Below are 18,768 nucleotides of genomic sequence, written 5' to 3' on the forward strand. Positions count from 1 at the left end.
CTTTATGAGTTTGTATTATTTCTGCAGTTATTTTCTAATTTCATTGCGTGACTTCCAAGAAACAACGTTATCATCAATTATTTTTCTGGATAATCAAGTAGACAAATTTTCTAGAGAAATCAGATATTTCCACTTAAAAAATTAGTGATTATAGAAAAAATATATCACAAGTGAAACACACAAATATGAGAAATAATTTTTTTTTTGTTAAATGTTTCAAAATAATTTTGAAACATAAATGAACATTAGAAAATGTCGATTGTTAACCCAAATGACTTTTTATAATTGAAAGCATCTTACTATAATGAACGAATTCATGTTAATGTACGAAACGTTAAGTAATAATTGAATTTACTTTCAATTGAAAAATTGAGATTTCTGATCGGTGTAGAATTATATTTCAAAGTTTTTTGTCGGCAGTTCCATTGCGACTGGCGGACGGTGTATTGAGCCGGTAAGTAAATTTTCAATATTCCCATCAGTCCTCGACAATTACGGAAATTACTGGGATGCTTTCATGAAAAGTTAGACAAATTTAGATTTTTTAGGGCTGACATTTTTTCAGGAAATAGGTGTACCTGTAGTAATTTGGAGGTCCCGATCACGAATTTGAAGTAATTTTCAGCATATTTTGCCCCCTAGTATGATTTACCGTAAAAATGGGTTTTTACATCACGATTGGAGGGCAGTGTATATCACTTAGACCAACACCATTTAGCCGGTAAGTGTATTTCACATTCCTTCCCACACATTGAAAGAAGTTCGACCGTGTAGCCTAATTTTTGCATGTTGTCTTGGATTTTCTATCGATCATTGTACTTATTGAAGATACTATTAGTAGAAAAACTGCATTCATCGATCCATATTACTTCAAGTAAAAACTGATCCTCATTAATTGTATTGGAAAGCCAGTGACAAAATTCCAGTCATCTTATATTATCACCTGGTTTTAGTTTTTGCCTTTGAGTGTAGTTGCAGTTGCATTTCATTTTCAAATTGCCTTGTTGATCCTCAAGGTGAATTATTCACTTTAGTTAACAATAATTATTGTCAATGGTGAAACTATTATTATACATTGTTAATAATATTTCAAAACTTACAGAATTCAAAATATTTTGTTTTCCCTCAGCATTTGTTCGCCGACCATATTTTTTATGAGATTCCAAATTTAAACAAATTTTCTTTGGCAATGTAAGTTTCATGCAGCTGCAACAGTTCAGGATATTATTGAAAGTATGGCTCACTATGAATTCTAGAATTCTGATTTGACTCATAATAAATTGGTAACCTGTCACGATTTTCTAAATTTGAAAACGGCAGTTTCTTTTTTTTATTAGAATTTATGAATGACTGATATTGACATTTTAGTTAAACAATAACATTTTCATTTCGGTCCATAGCCGCCTTTCATTTCGGTCATTTAGTCGTTTTGGCATGGCCTACTGTTTGAATGAAAATAAAAAAAATAAATAGTTAATTTTGACAGAAAACCATTTTCAAATAATGGATTGTAATATATTGAATTCGTTTTGGAAAGTTCTATCGAATACAGGGTATTTCATTATATCGGACCATATAATCTGACCGTTGCATGTTGTAAAATAAAAAATGTTGCTATAAGAAAGTGGTTTCAGTTTTTTGATAGCATTTCAAATAACGTCAGCAACATTAAAACGAAATGGCGCGTTTTCGTTTATTTTTCAGGATATCCCCGGAAGTATTCAGAATTTTCCAGATTTTGAAACATTTTTAATAGTATCAAATTACACAACTCTGTCTTAATTCAATCCACTCTGTATCTCTTACGGTTTCCGAAATCCCAATGTCCACCCTTGATTTTGAGACACCCCTAGAACATCAAATTCTGAACACTGGTTACTTCTAATCACTAAGACATCCATGAATAGTAACCCCTCGTTTTCAAATGTATATGTTAACTCAATATTTGGGGCTCTGTTATTACGAGTGGAAGTGTATCAAATGTATCGAGTTTATAAAAAATACACCTTCTAGATATCCGATTCAAATTAATTCGTGGAGAAAAATCTAACTCATCTTTTTGTTCCAATTCAAATTCAATCGTGAATAGATTAGCTGTGAAAGTGGTTTTCCCATTGCCGATGCTTCATTCTGTCTGTAGAAACAATTGTTGAACTGGAAGCAGTTCTGCTCCATGCAGATTTTTGGTAATTGTAGTCTGCGATTACTTCCCCATTGAGACAATAGTTTTTGGTATAGGGACAACGAGGATGCATTAAATGATACCGAAATCTCTCCATATCGCAACATAACAGCTTTAACCTTCTCTATAAAATCATGTGAATTATTATTTAATATACTTAAAGTCAATTATAAGATTGAAAGAGTTTCAAACTGTTCGGTTAGTTTGGTTAGCCACCTACTAATTCTATAAATAGCGAACCACGGGTCGAAACACAGCATTTTTGTTCTGGTAAGGGAAAAGTGTTTTCAATAGGCTGTATTAACCGTTTGTTATAAGTTAATGAAATGTAGTTTATCAAAAACTGCTTGAGAAAGCTTTTGTTTAGCAAAACACGTGTCGCCATTTTGTACACCTTTTATAACAAAAATCGAAATGAATCCCACTAGTAAGTGGATTTTCATGAAAAGTATCGGCCAGTTCCATACAAATATACTAGGGTTCCAGAGAATGCAAAGTGGGATTTATTTGACGTTTTGAATAAATATGATGAAGCCAGTAGAACAAACAATTCTGTGAAGTCGTTTTTCGCTTCTTTTTCAAGTGGTTGTTTCAATTCTCCACCCGACTCTGAATTACTTGTCGAAATCGGACCAGTCTTTCAGGAGTAATTAGAAATTCTATAATCTTTTTGGCACTTGGCAAACAAATGACAAATAATAATAGTTTGAGAAAATTAACCCTAAGTAAATATAATAGGATTAATTGGAAACAAATTATGTTTAATTCATCTCTAACCATTCTTTGCCATGCTGGTAAACAGAACTGCAACTACGACTCTTCAAGGCGAGGCCATTAGGTTCAGAGTCACCAGAGGTTGCCCTCAAGGTGGGGTACTATCTCCCCTCCTGTGGTCGATTATGATGCCCTTGATGCCCTCAACAGAAGAAAAGTAGATCTGCAAGCTTATGCAGATCATCTTGGCAAGGTCCACGTCGGAAAGAGTAGATTGTAATATCCCTCAAAGCACCTTGGACGTTGTTCATAGTTTGGTGTCTGAGGAAGCAGATGTTTGTCAACCCCAGCAAAACTGTGATAATCCCCTTCACCATGAGAAGAAAGTTGAACGATATAACGCGACTTTCACTTAATGGTGAGGTCATTCCATTTGGAACGGAGATGAAATATCTTGGCATTTTCCTTGATAAAAAACTCACCTAGAACGCTCACTTGGAAAAAGTTTTACACAAAGCCAGACTGTGCCCATGAACATGCCGAACGGTTTGTGGTAAAACTTGGGGTTTAGTTCCCAAACAAATCCATTGGATGTAAGTATGTGATGATTGTCAGACCAATGATCACTTATGGTGAAGTTGCCTGGTTCAAAAAATCTGTTCAAATCTGTTTTTTCGTTAATCAGCTGTCGCCCCCATACGAACGACAACTCTCAGAAATCAATAAACTTGTGCGACTAACGAGGTCACATCTTTTAATGTGTGATTCCTAACACGGTGGCCGAAGGCTTTACAGAAAACGGCCCAGGCGAAGTTCTGGCCGCTTACAGAGACAGGGTTGTCTGGCCATCAGTGGTGCCATCAGTACCACACCGTCAGCGGCCATGAAGATCCTTCTAGATCTACCTCATTTAAACATTTTTCTGCAGACAGAGGCTAGATGGACTGCATATAGACTTGTGCACATTGCCAATTGCACAAATCAATTTAATGCAGAGTGCAACAGACTGTTGGTTGACACTGGAAGTCACTGCATTCTGGAAATGACCTCTGACTTTATGCCTCCAACTGTCAACTAGGAACTGTTCCGAGTAGAGACGACTGGATCCTCCGGGAGAAGGAAATTTTAAGAGCAGATAATTGTTGGTTCAGAGACTAATCAAAAACACCTCCCGATTCTGGTGCAGGTGTTTTCATCCGCAGAGCCAGGACATATATATCAACCTGCCTAGGAACCTATGCGACTTTATTTCCAGCGGAAATTTACGCTATTGAATTGTGTGTGGAGAGATTGGATAAATCCAACCTCACATACAAGTCAATAAAAATATTCTCGGATAGTCAAGCGGCATTGGAAGCTTTTAGATCCTACCAAGCAACATCTAACTTGGTAGCAAATTGCTAATAACGAGTCTCCTCGATAGGAAGAGTCAATCTCTGGTCTCGATTCCTGGCCATACTGGCCTGGAAGGCAATGAGGTTGCTGACTGCCTTGCAAAGTAGGGTGCAGAAAACAGCTTCATCGAACCAGGACCTGTCATTGGCATCGTGTTAGACTTTGCCAAACAACGATTGAACACCTGGATGACAAGAAGATGTATGGACTTCTGGCAGAACCTTCCAGGATTGGCTCACTCCAAGGCGTTTATTCACCCTTCGAAGTTTGATACTAAACAGTTGTTGGACTACAGTAGGGATGAATTACGATGTCTAACAGGCCTTCTCACAGGTCACTGTCATTTGAAGTATCATATGCAGAGACTTGGACTGTCGGAAGACAGTGTGTGTCGCCTCTGTTTGGAAAATAATGAAACAGCAGGGCACATACTTTGTGACTGCCCCGCTGGGAACCGAATCAGGTTTTTAGAGTTCGGCAAAAATCGTGGTACAAGTGAAAATGGTATGAGCTTGTATATAAGAGACAATTCCGTACGCTGCTTAATTAATCATGAACAAATGCGGATTGATATTGGAATGAGGAAGAAAAATTTTGCCTTTTATATTGTTAATCGACCACCTACACAAAATGGTGATGTTTTTCTAGTTGATTTTGAGAATACGTTAGATAAAATCAGTACTACGTCGGTGAAATTATTTGTACACGGAAGTTTGATATGAATATTATGGATGTTCTTGACACTTTTGATCTTATAAATATGATTGCCTGGCTTACAAGAATTACCAAAAACTCAGTTTTGATTGATTTATTATTGGTAAATGAATATATGGAGTAATTGAAGAAAGACGTTATCCATGTAGGAAATATAACTGACCATTTTCTGGTTAACAGTGGCCTGAATATAAATAGTCAGAACAACGGTGGTCCGAAAATGTGCAGATATGTGATCAGAATGTTCACATCACCTGTTTCGTCTTCACCAGTTTTCTTTTTTTTTTTAATTTTATTTTTTTATTTTCATTTGTTTTCTCTTTATATATTTGTCTATTGATGATTTTCACTCAATTTGCAAAATTTGTATTAATCGCGAAACTTGGCTGTATTTCATATTCTAATTAAATATATGGAGCGCTCCTCGTATCAATATATTTGGTCAGTAGCTGAAACAGCAGCAGAACAACAGGAATTCGATATATAGACTCGCTACATAAAGCATCTCAGGTGATTCGACTACTCAATTAATTGAGAAAGTTGCTGGCCAGCTAGTGTTGTGTGATCTAACGGGTTCTTACGATCATCCTCCTGGAACCAGAAGTATCTCTACAAGCCGCTACTAGAGCCGACATACACTCAGGTGAGAACCACAGCCACGTAATCTCTCTCGCTCTTTTTTTGTGTTCTGAACAAAATTCTATTAAGAACTTCCTCAAATCATACAATCGTATGTTATACTACAGTCCACTTATTCCAAAGAAGCATAACATTAAGAATAATTGCATAATTTCATAAAATTATGATAGATGATTATCATATTACTTTGATATCAATATATCAATAATACTTTGATGTCAAAGTTTAAGAAATTTTTATTTCAATGCTTTCAGAAGAGATTCATATCGAGCAAAATTTTTCAGGATATTTGATCAACAGTAGATGAAAAAGAAACTTATTTAGGGAATATTTGCTTCAGATAAAGTAACAAAATCCAAAGCAAATCGGCTCTCAGACACATTTAGACTCATTTACATACAGGGTGGGGCACCGAAAACGAAACATATTGAACATCTTCAAAACACATGTTTTCTGAAAAAATGCAAAAACACGTCGATTTGTAATCCAAGGAACATCTTTCTATCATAACCTCAACTGTCATACCTGTCTCCCCACCCCTCGGTCACTATCACCCAAACAATTTGAATCGGGAAAGTGGTAGGTGAAGCCAGCCTTTATTCCCTAGGATTTATAGCTGTCGAAAATACTTCGCGACAACAACAAAAGTTCTACTGACGGCCATCGATAAAAAAGAAAAAGAAAGAAAGACTCATGGTAGGTCTAGAGGAACTCTTTAAGAAATATTTGATGAATGAAACTGCACCCAAAGCAAGAGGGCGGCCTAAATGCTATAACAGCGGCAGAAAGTGACATTTATGGCGGGACTGTCGATTACGTTCATGATCCGAGAAAAGAAGAGACTGACGTTCGGGATCACCCGAACTAGAGCGTCGGGATTTCGGAAAAACTAAACTCAGCCGATGCTACGAGAAGTACATTGTCCGCTGCATTCCAAGCCCCCATGTATTAGATTTCCATGATAGGACGCAACAATAACAGCTTAGTTATCGACGGATTCCTGAATAGTCACCATTGCCTTTTCACCTTCGTTACTAAAGCGACGAGGTCAGTAATGAAAGCTGACATTTCCAACAGAAGCAGTTATCTGTAGTACCCGTTCTGAAAACAGCTATCGGAGGTAGATTGACAGTCTATGGAGAAGCTGAAATGAGCCAGCTAGGTGGATCAAAAAGTTACTAACTTATGATTTTGAAATTCGACACCGGGAAGCAAAAAGTCACGGAAACCCAGATAGCCTCACAAGAAGACCATGCCTAACATCCAGATACAAATTTTGCCAACGCTAGGGAGACAGGGGATACACAGTTACCAGAAAAAGAACTTCCCACCAACGTGAAAGGTAACGGGCAAAGACTCTTTTATGGACAGCTCTGATAGGAAGATGAGCTTCCCTACCTTCCACTGCTTCGGTTTTTCCTGATCCGGAGGGGAGCAACCTTCAAGGGTACCTTGTTCAATGATACGGACAGAAAATGTAAAAAACCACCTGAGCGAGGGTGACACTACCTACATGACGAGTTACGGCCAACAGAAAAAAGACTACCGGCTCCAATGGGACTCCATGTGCATTCGAAATGAACTACTCACTCGAAAAATCCGGGTGAAAGAACCTACAAATTACAGATAATCCTTCCAAAGAAGTGTATCGCGAATATACTCGAACAGATTCACTCCTCGGAGTGAATAGAACTGTACCGAAAGTGCGTGAGAGGTATTATTAGGTCAATTGGCGCCGAAACGTGGAGAAGTGGTTTAATCTCTGTGACTTGTGCTCTTCGAGAAAGGGTGCGAAGACAGGACAAAGAGGAAGTTTGAAGCAGTACCTCAGTGGGAGCCCTTTTGAGAGAATCGCAGTTAACATTCTGGGACCACTTCCTATGACCACATCCGGCAACAAGAACCTTATGATTGTAATGGGTTATTCCTCCAAATGGCCTGAAGTAGTAGCCTTACCCAACTAAGAGGCTAAAACGGCAGAAACCTTGTTGCAGAACGTAATTGCCAGACATTCGAATCAGAGCCACAACTTCGAATCAGATTCATGCGAGAAAATGATGATTTTGTTAAGAATGAAGAAGACGAGAACAAATGATGTTCACCCACTGTCCTATGGACTGGTCGAGAGCCCATAAACAACTACCTTCCGATGTTTGTCACCGAACACCGAAAAGACTGGGATAAATTGGTTCCTCTCTTTCTGATAGCCTACAGGGCTCACCTCAATCTATGGCGGTGGCTGGGGATGAACAGAAATGTCCACCCCAATCTACCGTGACGCTAAGAGAGTGTGTGTTCGGCGAGTCTTGGCCTACACCTGCCGATATAAAGGAGGTGTCTCCAAGAGACCTGTTCACCTTCCTGGAAAGGACAGGATGGACGATGACCTAGGAGGACAACTCCTCGGGAGGATGTACAATGGTTCACATGTGGCCTAAGTGCTGTAGGCTCACACTCACCCTCCCTACTCTACAGATACAGATACAGAGATGTGGCAGTCCACCCGATGAACCTCAAGAGGTACCGCTTTCAAAGTATGTGAATGACCTGAAGACAAATTTGCCAGATGATGATAAGATTTGACAAAAAACGCTGCCGGTGAACTTCAAAGTGGGCGATGCAGTGTGGCTCTACCAACCCCAACGTTGAAACGTTTATGTCCCAAATTGCAGAGACCATGGAAAGGACTTTACTTGGTAACCAAAAAGATAAACGATCTGGTGTACAGAATTCAACTGTCACCCAGAAGCAAGTCTGAAGTTGTCCACATAGAGAGACTGAGTCCTTACATAGGTCGTGATGTTCCCTCTTGGAATATTTTTCGGGGCGAACAACCTCAGGGAAGGGTATAGTGTTGTGAATCATCCCCTAAAAAAATAACGCCAGCCGCTGCTGGCGTCGTAAATCAACTACGCGATTGTTCTAGCTTTCACTTCGCTTCGATAGACTTCTAGCGAATTCTCTATCAGCTTAGAGATACTTCGATTACCATATATAAACACTAAGCGTAGCATATCCGAAATTCAAGTTTACCGGACAATGCGTTACGGAGCAATCTAATAAGGTGATAGACAATTGAATTTTAGTTGAAGTTTCAGTTAAGTTTAATTATTGTACAGTGTAGTCAATTATTGTCAAACCCACGGGGAAAACGTAACAATATGTTTGAGGTGACAGATTCAGAGAGAAATTGATAACTATTGGTAGGACTGTGATACTATCCAAAATTTTTGATAATTTTTAAAATTTTTGTTATTGGAGAATTGAGAATCATATTTTTTTTTATACTGCTATAGTTCGTTCAATATTGATATTATTTTTCTAGAATGGATTACGTTTGAATATATTTAATGCATGTTCTACTTAATTCAAGACACTTGAACATTCATTGTGCCTCCAAGGTACACTTTTCTTTTTGTTCAAATTTTTGTTGTTGTTGGGTACTACATTAGGCTTATCAACTTGTATGGATGCAAAACGAATAGTTCCAATAAATACAGCACTTCTTGTTCTCCAACGGATGCAATATCCACCGGAACATAGGTCAACACCGGTATTTCGACAATACCGTAAAAGTGACTCTTGGGTCACATTAAGTCGATGGCTAAAGGGTGATACCGCATATGCTGAGCATGCTGACAGCAAGAACATTAGGGTCTAAGGCGCCTCGCGCCCTGCCTCTTATATCTGAAACCTCATCTATATCCATCACACGAATACGGTAGACTAAGAGGTTGAAGACAACATCCTGACAGGTCATAATAAACCCCTTAATTTCCAACTTCAGTCCAGTCTACCTGATGAGCCAAGGTCTTCAATTGTTGTTAACAATGTTGCGCTGGTCGGGCCCTATCCCCCGAAGCCCTGACCACTCCCCAAACCGTGGGGAACGTTATCATTGGGTCTGAAAAGCATGTGCCCTAAGCAAGAGCAGTGAGCCAAGAATGACAGCGTTCTAAGATTTCTGCCTTATTGCGGCAAGCCGGCATTTCTTGTTCAATCTTAGGAGTAGGCAGATTAAGATCTTAGAGAGAAGTCGTGACGAGACCTGAGGAGTAGGCAGATTGAGGTCCCGGCGTCATTAGTATGAAAAATAACTTTTACTATAGAATTTAATGGGATACGTTTTGAAAAACCCATAAACGTAACTACCAAAATAAATATTTCCGTTACTATATGGGTGTACTTGCCGTTAATACTTAACAGGTGTATCTCTAGAAGTACTATCAGGGTTGAAACGGAACATCACCTTCGCCTCCGGAAGCATCTTGTCCAACGGAGTTTTGATTTGAAGTCAATAGGACATTAATTTTGTCTATAGATGAAATAAATGACTGGAACAAAAACCAAATATATATATTTCCAAGCGAGGTTATTTTCCACCATTAATTTGTGGTTTTTGAGAAATTTTCTGAAATTATTTTACGAAACGCCAGTCATTTCAAGAAGGCTAAATATATGAAAAAATACCCATGATTTATTTTATTCAAAAGCAAAATTTAAAAATACGACAATATTCTGCCTAATCACACCGTTTATATTACGTGTAGGTCAACCTTTGAATTTCCGCCTCCGCTTATGTGTTTCTGTAACAACAGTGATTAGGTACTATTCCACCTCATCTATCTAAAACAAGCATTTTTCCCAATCACCAGAAATGCAATACTCTTCTCGACGCGTGTTGGTGGCTTCAGGATATCACGTTTCTTCAACTTAGTTGCTGAATCCCTTGTCGAGAAAAGGATTGCATTTCATCTATCTAAAACAAGTATTTTTCCCAATCACCAGAAATTCAATACTCTTCCCGACGCGCGTTGGCGTCTTCAGTAGATGACGTTTCTTCAACTTAGTTGGTGAATCGCCCGTCAAGAAGAGGATTTCATTTCTGGTAATTAGGGAAAGTGCTTGATTTGGATTCAATCTATGCCAGAGGTTTACCTTTTATTGTCCCTCATATACAGTGTGTAACAACGAAAACTTTACAGAGCCGTTTTTGAATATGAAAAGTAAGATTTTTAAAAAAAGCTCGGACACGTTGATTTCTAATTGAAGGGGGACACCTTTCAGACTAATCAGATATTTTGTAGTACCCACCCCCTCGGAGGGGTGCGTCCGACGACCCTTATTTAGATAGGGAAAGTAGGTCGAGTGGCACCTTGTTTTAAAGGTCTTTCGAATACCTTCATATCCCTGTTAAAAGAAAATTTTTGTAACGATTAGTTTTCGAGATAATTTGGAGACTTAAAGGTATTTTTATTGAGTTCAACTCTTTTTAAAATAAATCAAATTGTTTTTAAGGTACAGTTTACGTTCAAAACTTTCATAAAAAAAAAATTTTTGCTTTTCATGACAACCTACTAATACGTGTCCATTTGATTTCGTAAAAAAGTAAGAATTATTTGTTTATTACGAGGATATTTTTTCGGGCGATGGGGTTGGTTACCACCCTTACATTTTAGGTAAATTTAGTGGCACCTCCTTATGAAGGTTGCCTTTTGACGTGGATATTTTATGCTTCTGATAAAAAAGTGAATCATACTAAAAACTTACCTACACAACGAATATAACCTGCTGATTTCCTTGAATGCTGATGACACAGAAAAGTTTAAAAAACTGTTTTAGGGTTAATAAATCCCAATAATTGTTTTCAAAGCACATACAAAAAAAGTAACACCTAATATGGGTAACTCGCATAGGAAATTTAGAGTAAATGTTCAAAATGTGCGCCATTTTGCTTCATGCAACAATAAAGATTTTGTTCGAATTTTGCTCTTACATTATTCAACATCTCAGGAGTTATAGCTAGCCATTCATCAATAATTCTACGACGTAATTCATCCAAATTGGCTGGCTGTGTAGTTCAAACTTTAGACTTTAAATATCCCCACGAAAAGTAGACCAGTGATGTTAAATCTGGTGATCGTGCTGGCCATTCAATTGGACCTCTTCTGCCAATCCATTGTCCTTCAAAGTAATTATTCAAAAAATTTCGAACCTGCTGGGGTGGTGCACCGTCTTGTTGAAAATGGATAAATTCATCTTGACATCTTGGATCCTGTTCAATTATTTCAACTATACGAGGTTGTATTGCCTCTTCAAGAAGTTGTAAATAATAATCACCGGTAAAATTTCCATCAATGAAAAATGGACCTATAATATGATTACCTAATATTCCGGCCCAGGCATTCAACTTTTGGGGATGTTGGGTATGTATTTCTGCGTATTGTCTTGGGTTTTAATCCGACCAATAACGGCAATTGTGACGGTTCACGCAACCATTTAAATAAAATGAGCTTTCGTCCGAAAAACAGATGTTATAAAGCACTTCGGGATTTTGCATTGATCTCTCACTCATGCCCTCACAAAACTCCTGTCTTCGGTCAAAATCATCACCATTGAGTTCATGAACAAGTTTAATTTTGTAAGGATGAAATTTGTGGTTTTTAAGGATTCGCCATGCGCTCATATGGCTTATTCCGGCCATTGCTGATAAACCTCTGATACTTAACCTGGGATTGGCGATGACTTGAACAATCACTCCAATCGCATTATCGTCATTCACTACCCTTCTCTGAACATTTCTTTTCTTATTTAAAACCGAGCCTGTCTCCCTGAATTTTGTGACCAAATCCAGGACGTGATTTCTGCTTAGGTGTTTACCAAGGTTTTGCTCGTTAAATAAAATTTATGTTCTATTAGAATTTTGGTCGTTGCCAAAAAATAAAGCAATAACTAAAACCCTTTCAGTAGTAGTGTAAGGCATTTTTAAACAAATAACAATACATGACCCGTTTAAACAAAACAATCGAACGATATACTAATGAAAACTGGAAGAAGAGGAGTGGGTATTGATTTTAAAAAAGGGATTTTATTTAACAAAAAACTGATAAAAAGAACTGCTCGAAATTTTTTTTATGTAGGCATACAAGTTACCGAGTGGTCTGTCTAATGTATTATTAACATGGCAATTTTAACTTCAAATTATCTCGAAAACTAATCGTTACAAAAATGTTCTTTTAACAGAGATATAAAGGTATTCGAAAGATCTTTAAAACAAGGTGCCACTCGATCTACTTTCCCTATCTAAATAAGGGTCGTCGGACGCACCCCTCCGAGGGGGTGCGTACTACAAAAAAATCTGATTAGTCTGAAAGGTGTCCCCGTTTAATTAGAAAAACGGCTCTGTTAAGTTTTCGTTGTTACACACTGTATATTCAATTGTTCATTCTCACTTCTTACCTGGGTAACTGTTTCTCACACTAATCGGCGCGGCGTTTTGCCGGATGTTGCTTGAGTTATTTGATATCCTCAAAGATAAGTTTTGTCTGTGCGCTCATGGCATAACATACGACACACTTTCAGGAACAGGTGAGTAAAAATAAAGAAGATAGGACCGCACGCATGTACGAACTTTCAATCAAGTTTGTAATCTTATTAAACGTAGCACATATAACACTCTAAAATGTATTATTTCCTGCACACTACGTAAATGTGAGATTCGGCTTGGTAAAAGTATAAACAGCAAGTATTACATGCTTTTTATATCTGGATACCTTGGAATAACAATAACATTTGTGGCACTGTTGCCATTTTTCATTATTTAAAACTGAGAAATTTTCGACCTCACCGCATTTTGAGTTTCCATTTTTTCAAGTACACCAATACAAAATCACAGGGAGGATAAAAATTTCAGATACGTTACTAATAAAAATTGAATTATACATTTTCAAACGAACTTCATTCTAATTAATCGGAATGTTCTGTTATACCTAAATTGGATAATCTCGAAACGTAGGTAATACCTATTCAATATAATTTTCTCATCGGATGATAATGATGATAATGAGATTTTTCTTTTAGGATACAATTATTAATAATTGCCACCGCCAAGGTTCGCCGGTGGAAAATATATCCATTACTGATATTACTGTTCCGAATATTTTCGAAATAAATGGAACTCCTAAGAAGTAAGATTACAGTTTTTTTTTTCATGTTTAAGACTGGTTCAAACATCAAACTTTCACTTCATATTTCACGTTAGGGAAGTATTCAAAATATAAATAATTCAATGGCAGCGTTCAACTACGTGTATTGTTTGGGAATTCTTCAAACTAAAATAATGTAAAATCGTTAACCGCCATAGTGTGGTCAAACATAATCTAAGGTGGCTGTTAAAATGGTCCGAAAGAAGTGACTGGACCTCAAAGACAAATTTTAATATAGGTAAACTGTCGTTCCATAATATATAAGACTATAGATGAAGAAAAGCTTGCCTAGGAGTACTACTTGATTTGGCAGAGGCATTTGATACCATGCGCCATGCCATGCTTAGCAAGCAGGAAAATCTGGGTGTGAGGGGTAATGTTAACAACCTTTTCCGAATCCAGATAAATGGCCAACTGAGCGAAAAAAGGAATGTATCTTCCGGTGTGCCTCAGGGAACCGTCTTAGGTGCTATCTTATTTCTTGTATATCTGAATTCATTTGTTTCTCAACAATCCTGTGGAAAGATAATATCATTTGCTGATGACAATGTTATACTATAAACCGCAAATGGATGGGAAGACGTTAGAAATATTGCTGAACGCGATTGCTGATTAACGGAAAAACAGATTTTAAACAGAAACTCCAAAACTGTCAAGTTAGTTGAATCAGCAAAGTAGGTACTTAGATATTCACATAGATAGCTTTCTCAGATGGAATGTTCGAGAACATAACTTGAAAAATACATTGAAAGGACTATATAGGTTTATAGGTATATAGGCTATATAGGTTTCGCCAGCTCCGAAATATACTAACCCTTAACAAATTGAAAATAGTATACCACGTATTTGTGGAATCTCTTCTACAATACGGTATAATTGGTTGGGGTGGTATAAGTGCAACTGCACTCGATCCACTAGAAAAAAATACAGAAATGTATTTTGAAAATAATATATAACAGAAGCTCAGGTTATCCAACAGAACAGCTCTATGGGGAATTTAAAATTTTAGATTTAAGGCAATTGTTTTCTGAAACGACTATCACATTTCTCCTGAAAAATATAAATTACTTAAAAAACTTACCCCACAATCGACTAACACGAGCACAAAACTATGCGACAGTGCACATACCAAGAGCAAATAAAATAATTGGTCAAAGATTCTTCACCAATATTGGAGCTAAACTTCTGAATCATGTTCCCGTTTCTCAGTTGAAACACTTAATAATATTGGTCTGATGGAGAAACTCATTAAAAATGGATTCTTGAACAAACTAGACAATTCGTCAAAAATTTTGTAGAGCCAGCAAATTGGTTCATATTTCCTTTTTTTTTTCTTCTCCAGCTTCAAGTGGATAAATTCTCTCGAGAAATATATTTAGTCGAGGTTCCGGCTAAGATTTCTGCCTTAGTGCGGCAAGCCGGTATAATTTTAAGATTCTAGAGTGGTGAGGGCATAATTCCATCAAGGACTCCAATAATCAGAACAACCGTTTCGACAGAGTGGTCTGGATAGAGTCTGCGGAGTTCGAAGAGAGATTCTCGATATTTTTTCCGTTTTTTCTCCTCTTTCCGGACGATATTCGTCTCGCCAGGAGCTGAAAACTCCACGACAAATATCGTCTTGCTCTGGTGGTCGAGAAGGACTACATCAGGCTCATTAGCTTGCATGAGCCTGAGGGTGGGGAACGAATAGTTCCAATAAATTCGGCACTTCTCGTTTCCCACAACGGATTCAATATCCCCCGGAGTGTAGGGCGATACCGGTGTCTCGTCAATACCGTAAGAGTACCGTAGATGGTAATGTGGCACTCTTGGGGCCGCGTTATGTCGGTGGATATAGGCCCAGACCGCATATGCTGGACATGCTGATAACAAGTACATTAGGGTTATTAGGGAACCCTTTCAGCTTTTTGCTGAACGGGTTCCAACTCGGCAACAGAGTTGTGATCACGTCGTTCAGTGTCGAAAACGAAACCAAGTTCATCAGCTGCTCCAGTTCCTGATCTCTCATGGTCGCAGACCATGGATTACATTCAGTACCATTCTGTCATGTAGACACTCCAAACTCAAAAGTCCACAGCCTCCCTATTGTTGGGGGAAGTAAAACCATGGAACGGACGATTTGGGATGCAAACTCCTATAGAGATGCATCATTTTTTGGATCTTTACGTCGAGTTGATACAGCTCTTCCAGAGTCCACTTCACACTCCAATCTACTTGACCAGATGTTATACATCTCACTATTGTGTCTGATACCGCAAGGCATCTGAGCAAATGCAAGATGCGCTCATGCAATGTTGCACCAAATTCCTTGCGGTAATCGATCCTGGCCATAGAAAGGTTACGCTTATATTGTATCGAGTCCTGCGTTACACATCTATCGATGAGCAAGTTCTCTTTGACCCTCACTGCTCATATATACGTTCGAACACTCGGTCAACTGCGGTGAGTATTCGTGCTAATAAGATGCTTATAAACTTCTTATAACACGAATTCAAGCATGTTATGGGTCTGTAATTCTTAGGAATCGACAAATCTCTTACTATTTTTATTATTATTACTATTATTATTTGGAAAAAAGGTCCAAAAGAAGGAATTTCTAATATACTTATTGAAACAATTGAATAATTCAAGTTCCTTATATGTATTGCCATCTAGTAGCAGAAAATCAAATCCAGTTGAAATATCTAAAACTGAGAATATTTCTCAAAAAATAGCCAGTCAGTAAAAAAGGTAAACAACACACCAAACAAAACTCTGTCTTCTGTATGTAAATAAATACAAACTAATACTTGGCAGCAATAACTCTGCGAATTTCAAAACAATCCCAAAATTGGGACATGTGCACGTTTCCCGTATTGGAGCTGATGTGAAGTCCGACGATTTATTGAATTTATTAAAAGTTTCGGCACCTCAAATACTATTTGAGTGTGTAGAATGGAATAGGAATGAGCGATACTCCATTAACAAATTTACTTTTCCTTCGAACAAGGCCCAGGATGTATACGAACTAGTCATCTGGCCAGAGGTATCCGTAATCGTGAGGTTTAAATTTAGAGAACATTTTCATTTACCCAAACAAACCGTAATTACAACTTAGTTCCCGTTACATCAAACGATAATCATAGAGTTCCCAGTAGTTCGGACTTATTAGAGAAATGTAACAATGTTTCTTCGGTGAGTATGTTCCATGTGAACACCCGATTTCTAACAAAATGGTGAAATTTGGTATGTTGCTGACTGATTATCATTTTTATGTTATATACCTATCAGACCATCGGATGGGTGGGACAGATCTCAACACCATCAATATTGATGGGTACAATATCAACTTCCTTTTTCCGTAGAAAGTCGAAAAGAAGAGGTGGTGTCGTTATATTTAAAAAAAATAATCTGAGATTTTAATGATTTTATCTACAAAATTATAATATCGGGCAAAATTCTGAATTTTCCGGAATTGAGTTATTAGGACGAAATTGCATACTTACAGTTTATATAGACCCGGAAAAGAAAATATTTTTAATATAATATATATTAATTTATAATTTATGACATTAAAAATAAAATAAATACAACAATAAAAATTAATTGGCGCTCCGGGGCGACTTCATTGATTCCAGTGGCGCATTTGCTTTTTCAGCAAATAATAAATATATATATTATATATATAAAATAATGTATTTATTTTTATTCTCAATTTCGAAAGTCTATTACTTAATTATGTGAAATCTAAAAGAAAAATATTAAATATGGCTAATATAATGTGGATTTCAAGAAAAATTCTAATTCGCTAAGAGAGTTGGAATATTTGTTAACTTCATTTGGTTTGTCTATCACTATAAGTGATTATACATATCTACTAGAGTCGCAGCCACATCAGGTAGCTGTATAGATAATAGTTTTACTAACTTGAATGATCATCTAATCACTACTAGGATTTTCGAACCTGTTATTGCTGATCACCGTGCACAGTTCTTTTTTGTGAAAAAGAGTCTTGACAAAACAAAAATATTTCTTACTGTAAACCCATCACAAACGGTGAATAAAAGGAAACAAGGACTTACTAGTATGACATGGAGTTTTTCCATCAACAACAATAACGTAAACTCTGTGTCATCTTTCATTGTGGAAATATACAAACCTCTCGCGGATAAATTTTTCCCGTCAAAGTTTTGAGCTTTAATCCTAAAAAGTGTCCTGTCACGTGGTTCGACAACAATAGAAGATCATGAGGAACAAGTTGTTCTCTATGAAACTTCTGGCTGATAAAACGGGTACCTAGTCACAATGATTTTCAAAATTATAAAAAATTCAAGAAAAGTTAATAATATACTCCTTAAAAGTGAAAAGGAGATATCATATGATAATATCATTGTCACTGCTGATAACATAGCAAAGGTTTGTTAGCACCGGTATTTTTCCCGACGTTTTCAAAATTTCAAAAATATTACCTTCATTTAAAAAAGGTGATATTTTATTGGTGGACAACTAGGTATCGTCCCATAGCTAGAGTTTGCATTTTTGGAAAAATTATTGAAATAATACTAAAAAACAAATTTGTAGATATTCATACTTAGATCTCGGTTTGGGTTTCGACAAAATCGCTCCACACTTGATGCTGTCTTGAAAATTGTAACTGATGTACCTAGTTGAGTGCATTGATGTAGGAGATCCCACAGTAATGACATTATGTGATTTTTTGGAGGCGTTTGATTGTGTCTCTCATGATATCCTAATAGAAAAGTTGTATCATTATGGATTACGCGGGATACCCGTAAATCTCATTGGATCTTTTTTAGAAAACAGTTTTCAAGCAGTTTTATTAAACAATATTACATCACAATTAAAACCCTTCACACACGGTGTTCCTCAAGCATCGATGTTAAGACCTTTATTATTTATTGCATAACTATTTAATTTATAATATTGGAAGCGCATTTGCTTTTTCAGCAGGACAAATCTGCAGCACCACATCATCTGAAAATCTTTATCTGAAAATGTCCTCTCTATCATAAAATAAAATGAAGGTTGTCTCCAGAGGATCCAATAAATTCAAGATACTGCTAGAATATTTAGTGACACGACTGTCGTCAAACTTAAACCAGTCCGTTTCGTCTTTGACCTATGTGTAATAATGAC

The 18,768-nt window shown here is 37.1% G+C and overlaps 1 protein-coding gene across 1 annotated transcript in view; it reads right to left on the bottom strand.

Annotated features, from left to right (window-relative positions):
* The window catches only part of Vha100-2 (V-type ATPase subunit a family protein Vha100-2), a 92,605-nt gene extending 79,503 nt beyond the window's left edge, over positions 1 to 13,102 (bottom strand). Inside the window, exon 1 of the mRNA XM_074185421.1 lies at positions 12,884 to 13,102. The gene's annotated coding sequence lies outside the window, so the exon portion shown is untranslated. The remainder of the gene's footprint in view (positions 1 to 12,883) is intronic.
* Between the last annotated feature and the right edge of the window lie 5,666 nt (positions 13,103 to 18,768).

The sequence above is a fragment of the Leptinotarsa decemlineata genome, unplaced genomic scaffold (genome assembly GCF_025532065.1).
Source record: "Leptinotarsa decemlineata unplaced genomic scaffold, Ldec_3_MD MMD2_P_RNA_scaffold_2, whole genome shotgun sequence".
NCBI classification, from domain to species: Eukaryota; Metazoa; Arthropoda; class Insecta; order Coleoptera; family Chrysomelidae; genus Leptinotarsa; species Leptinotarsa decemlineata.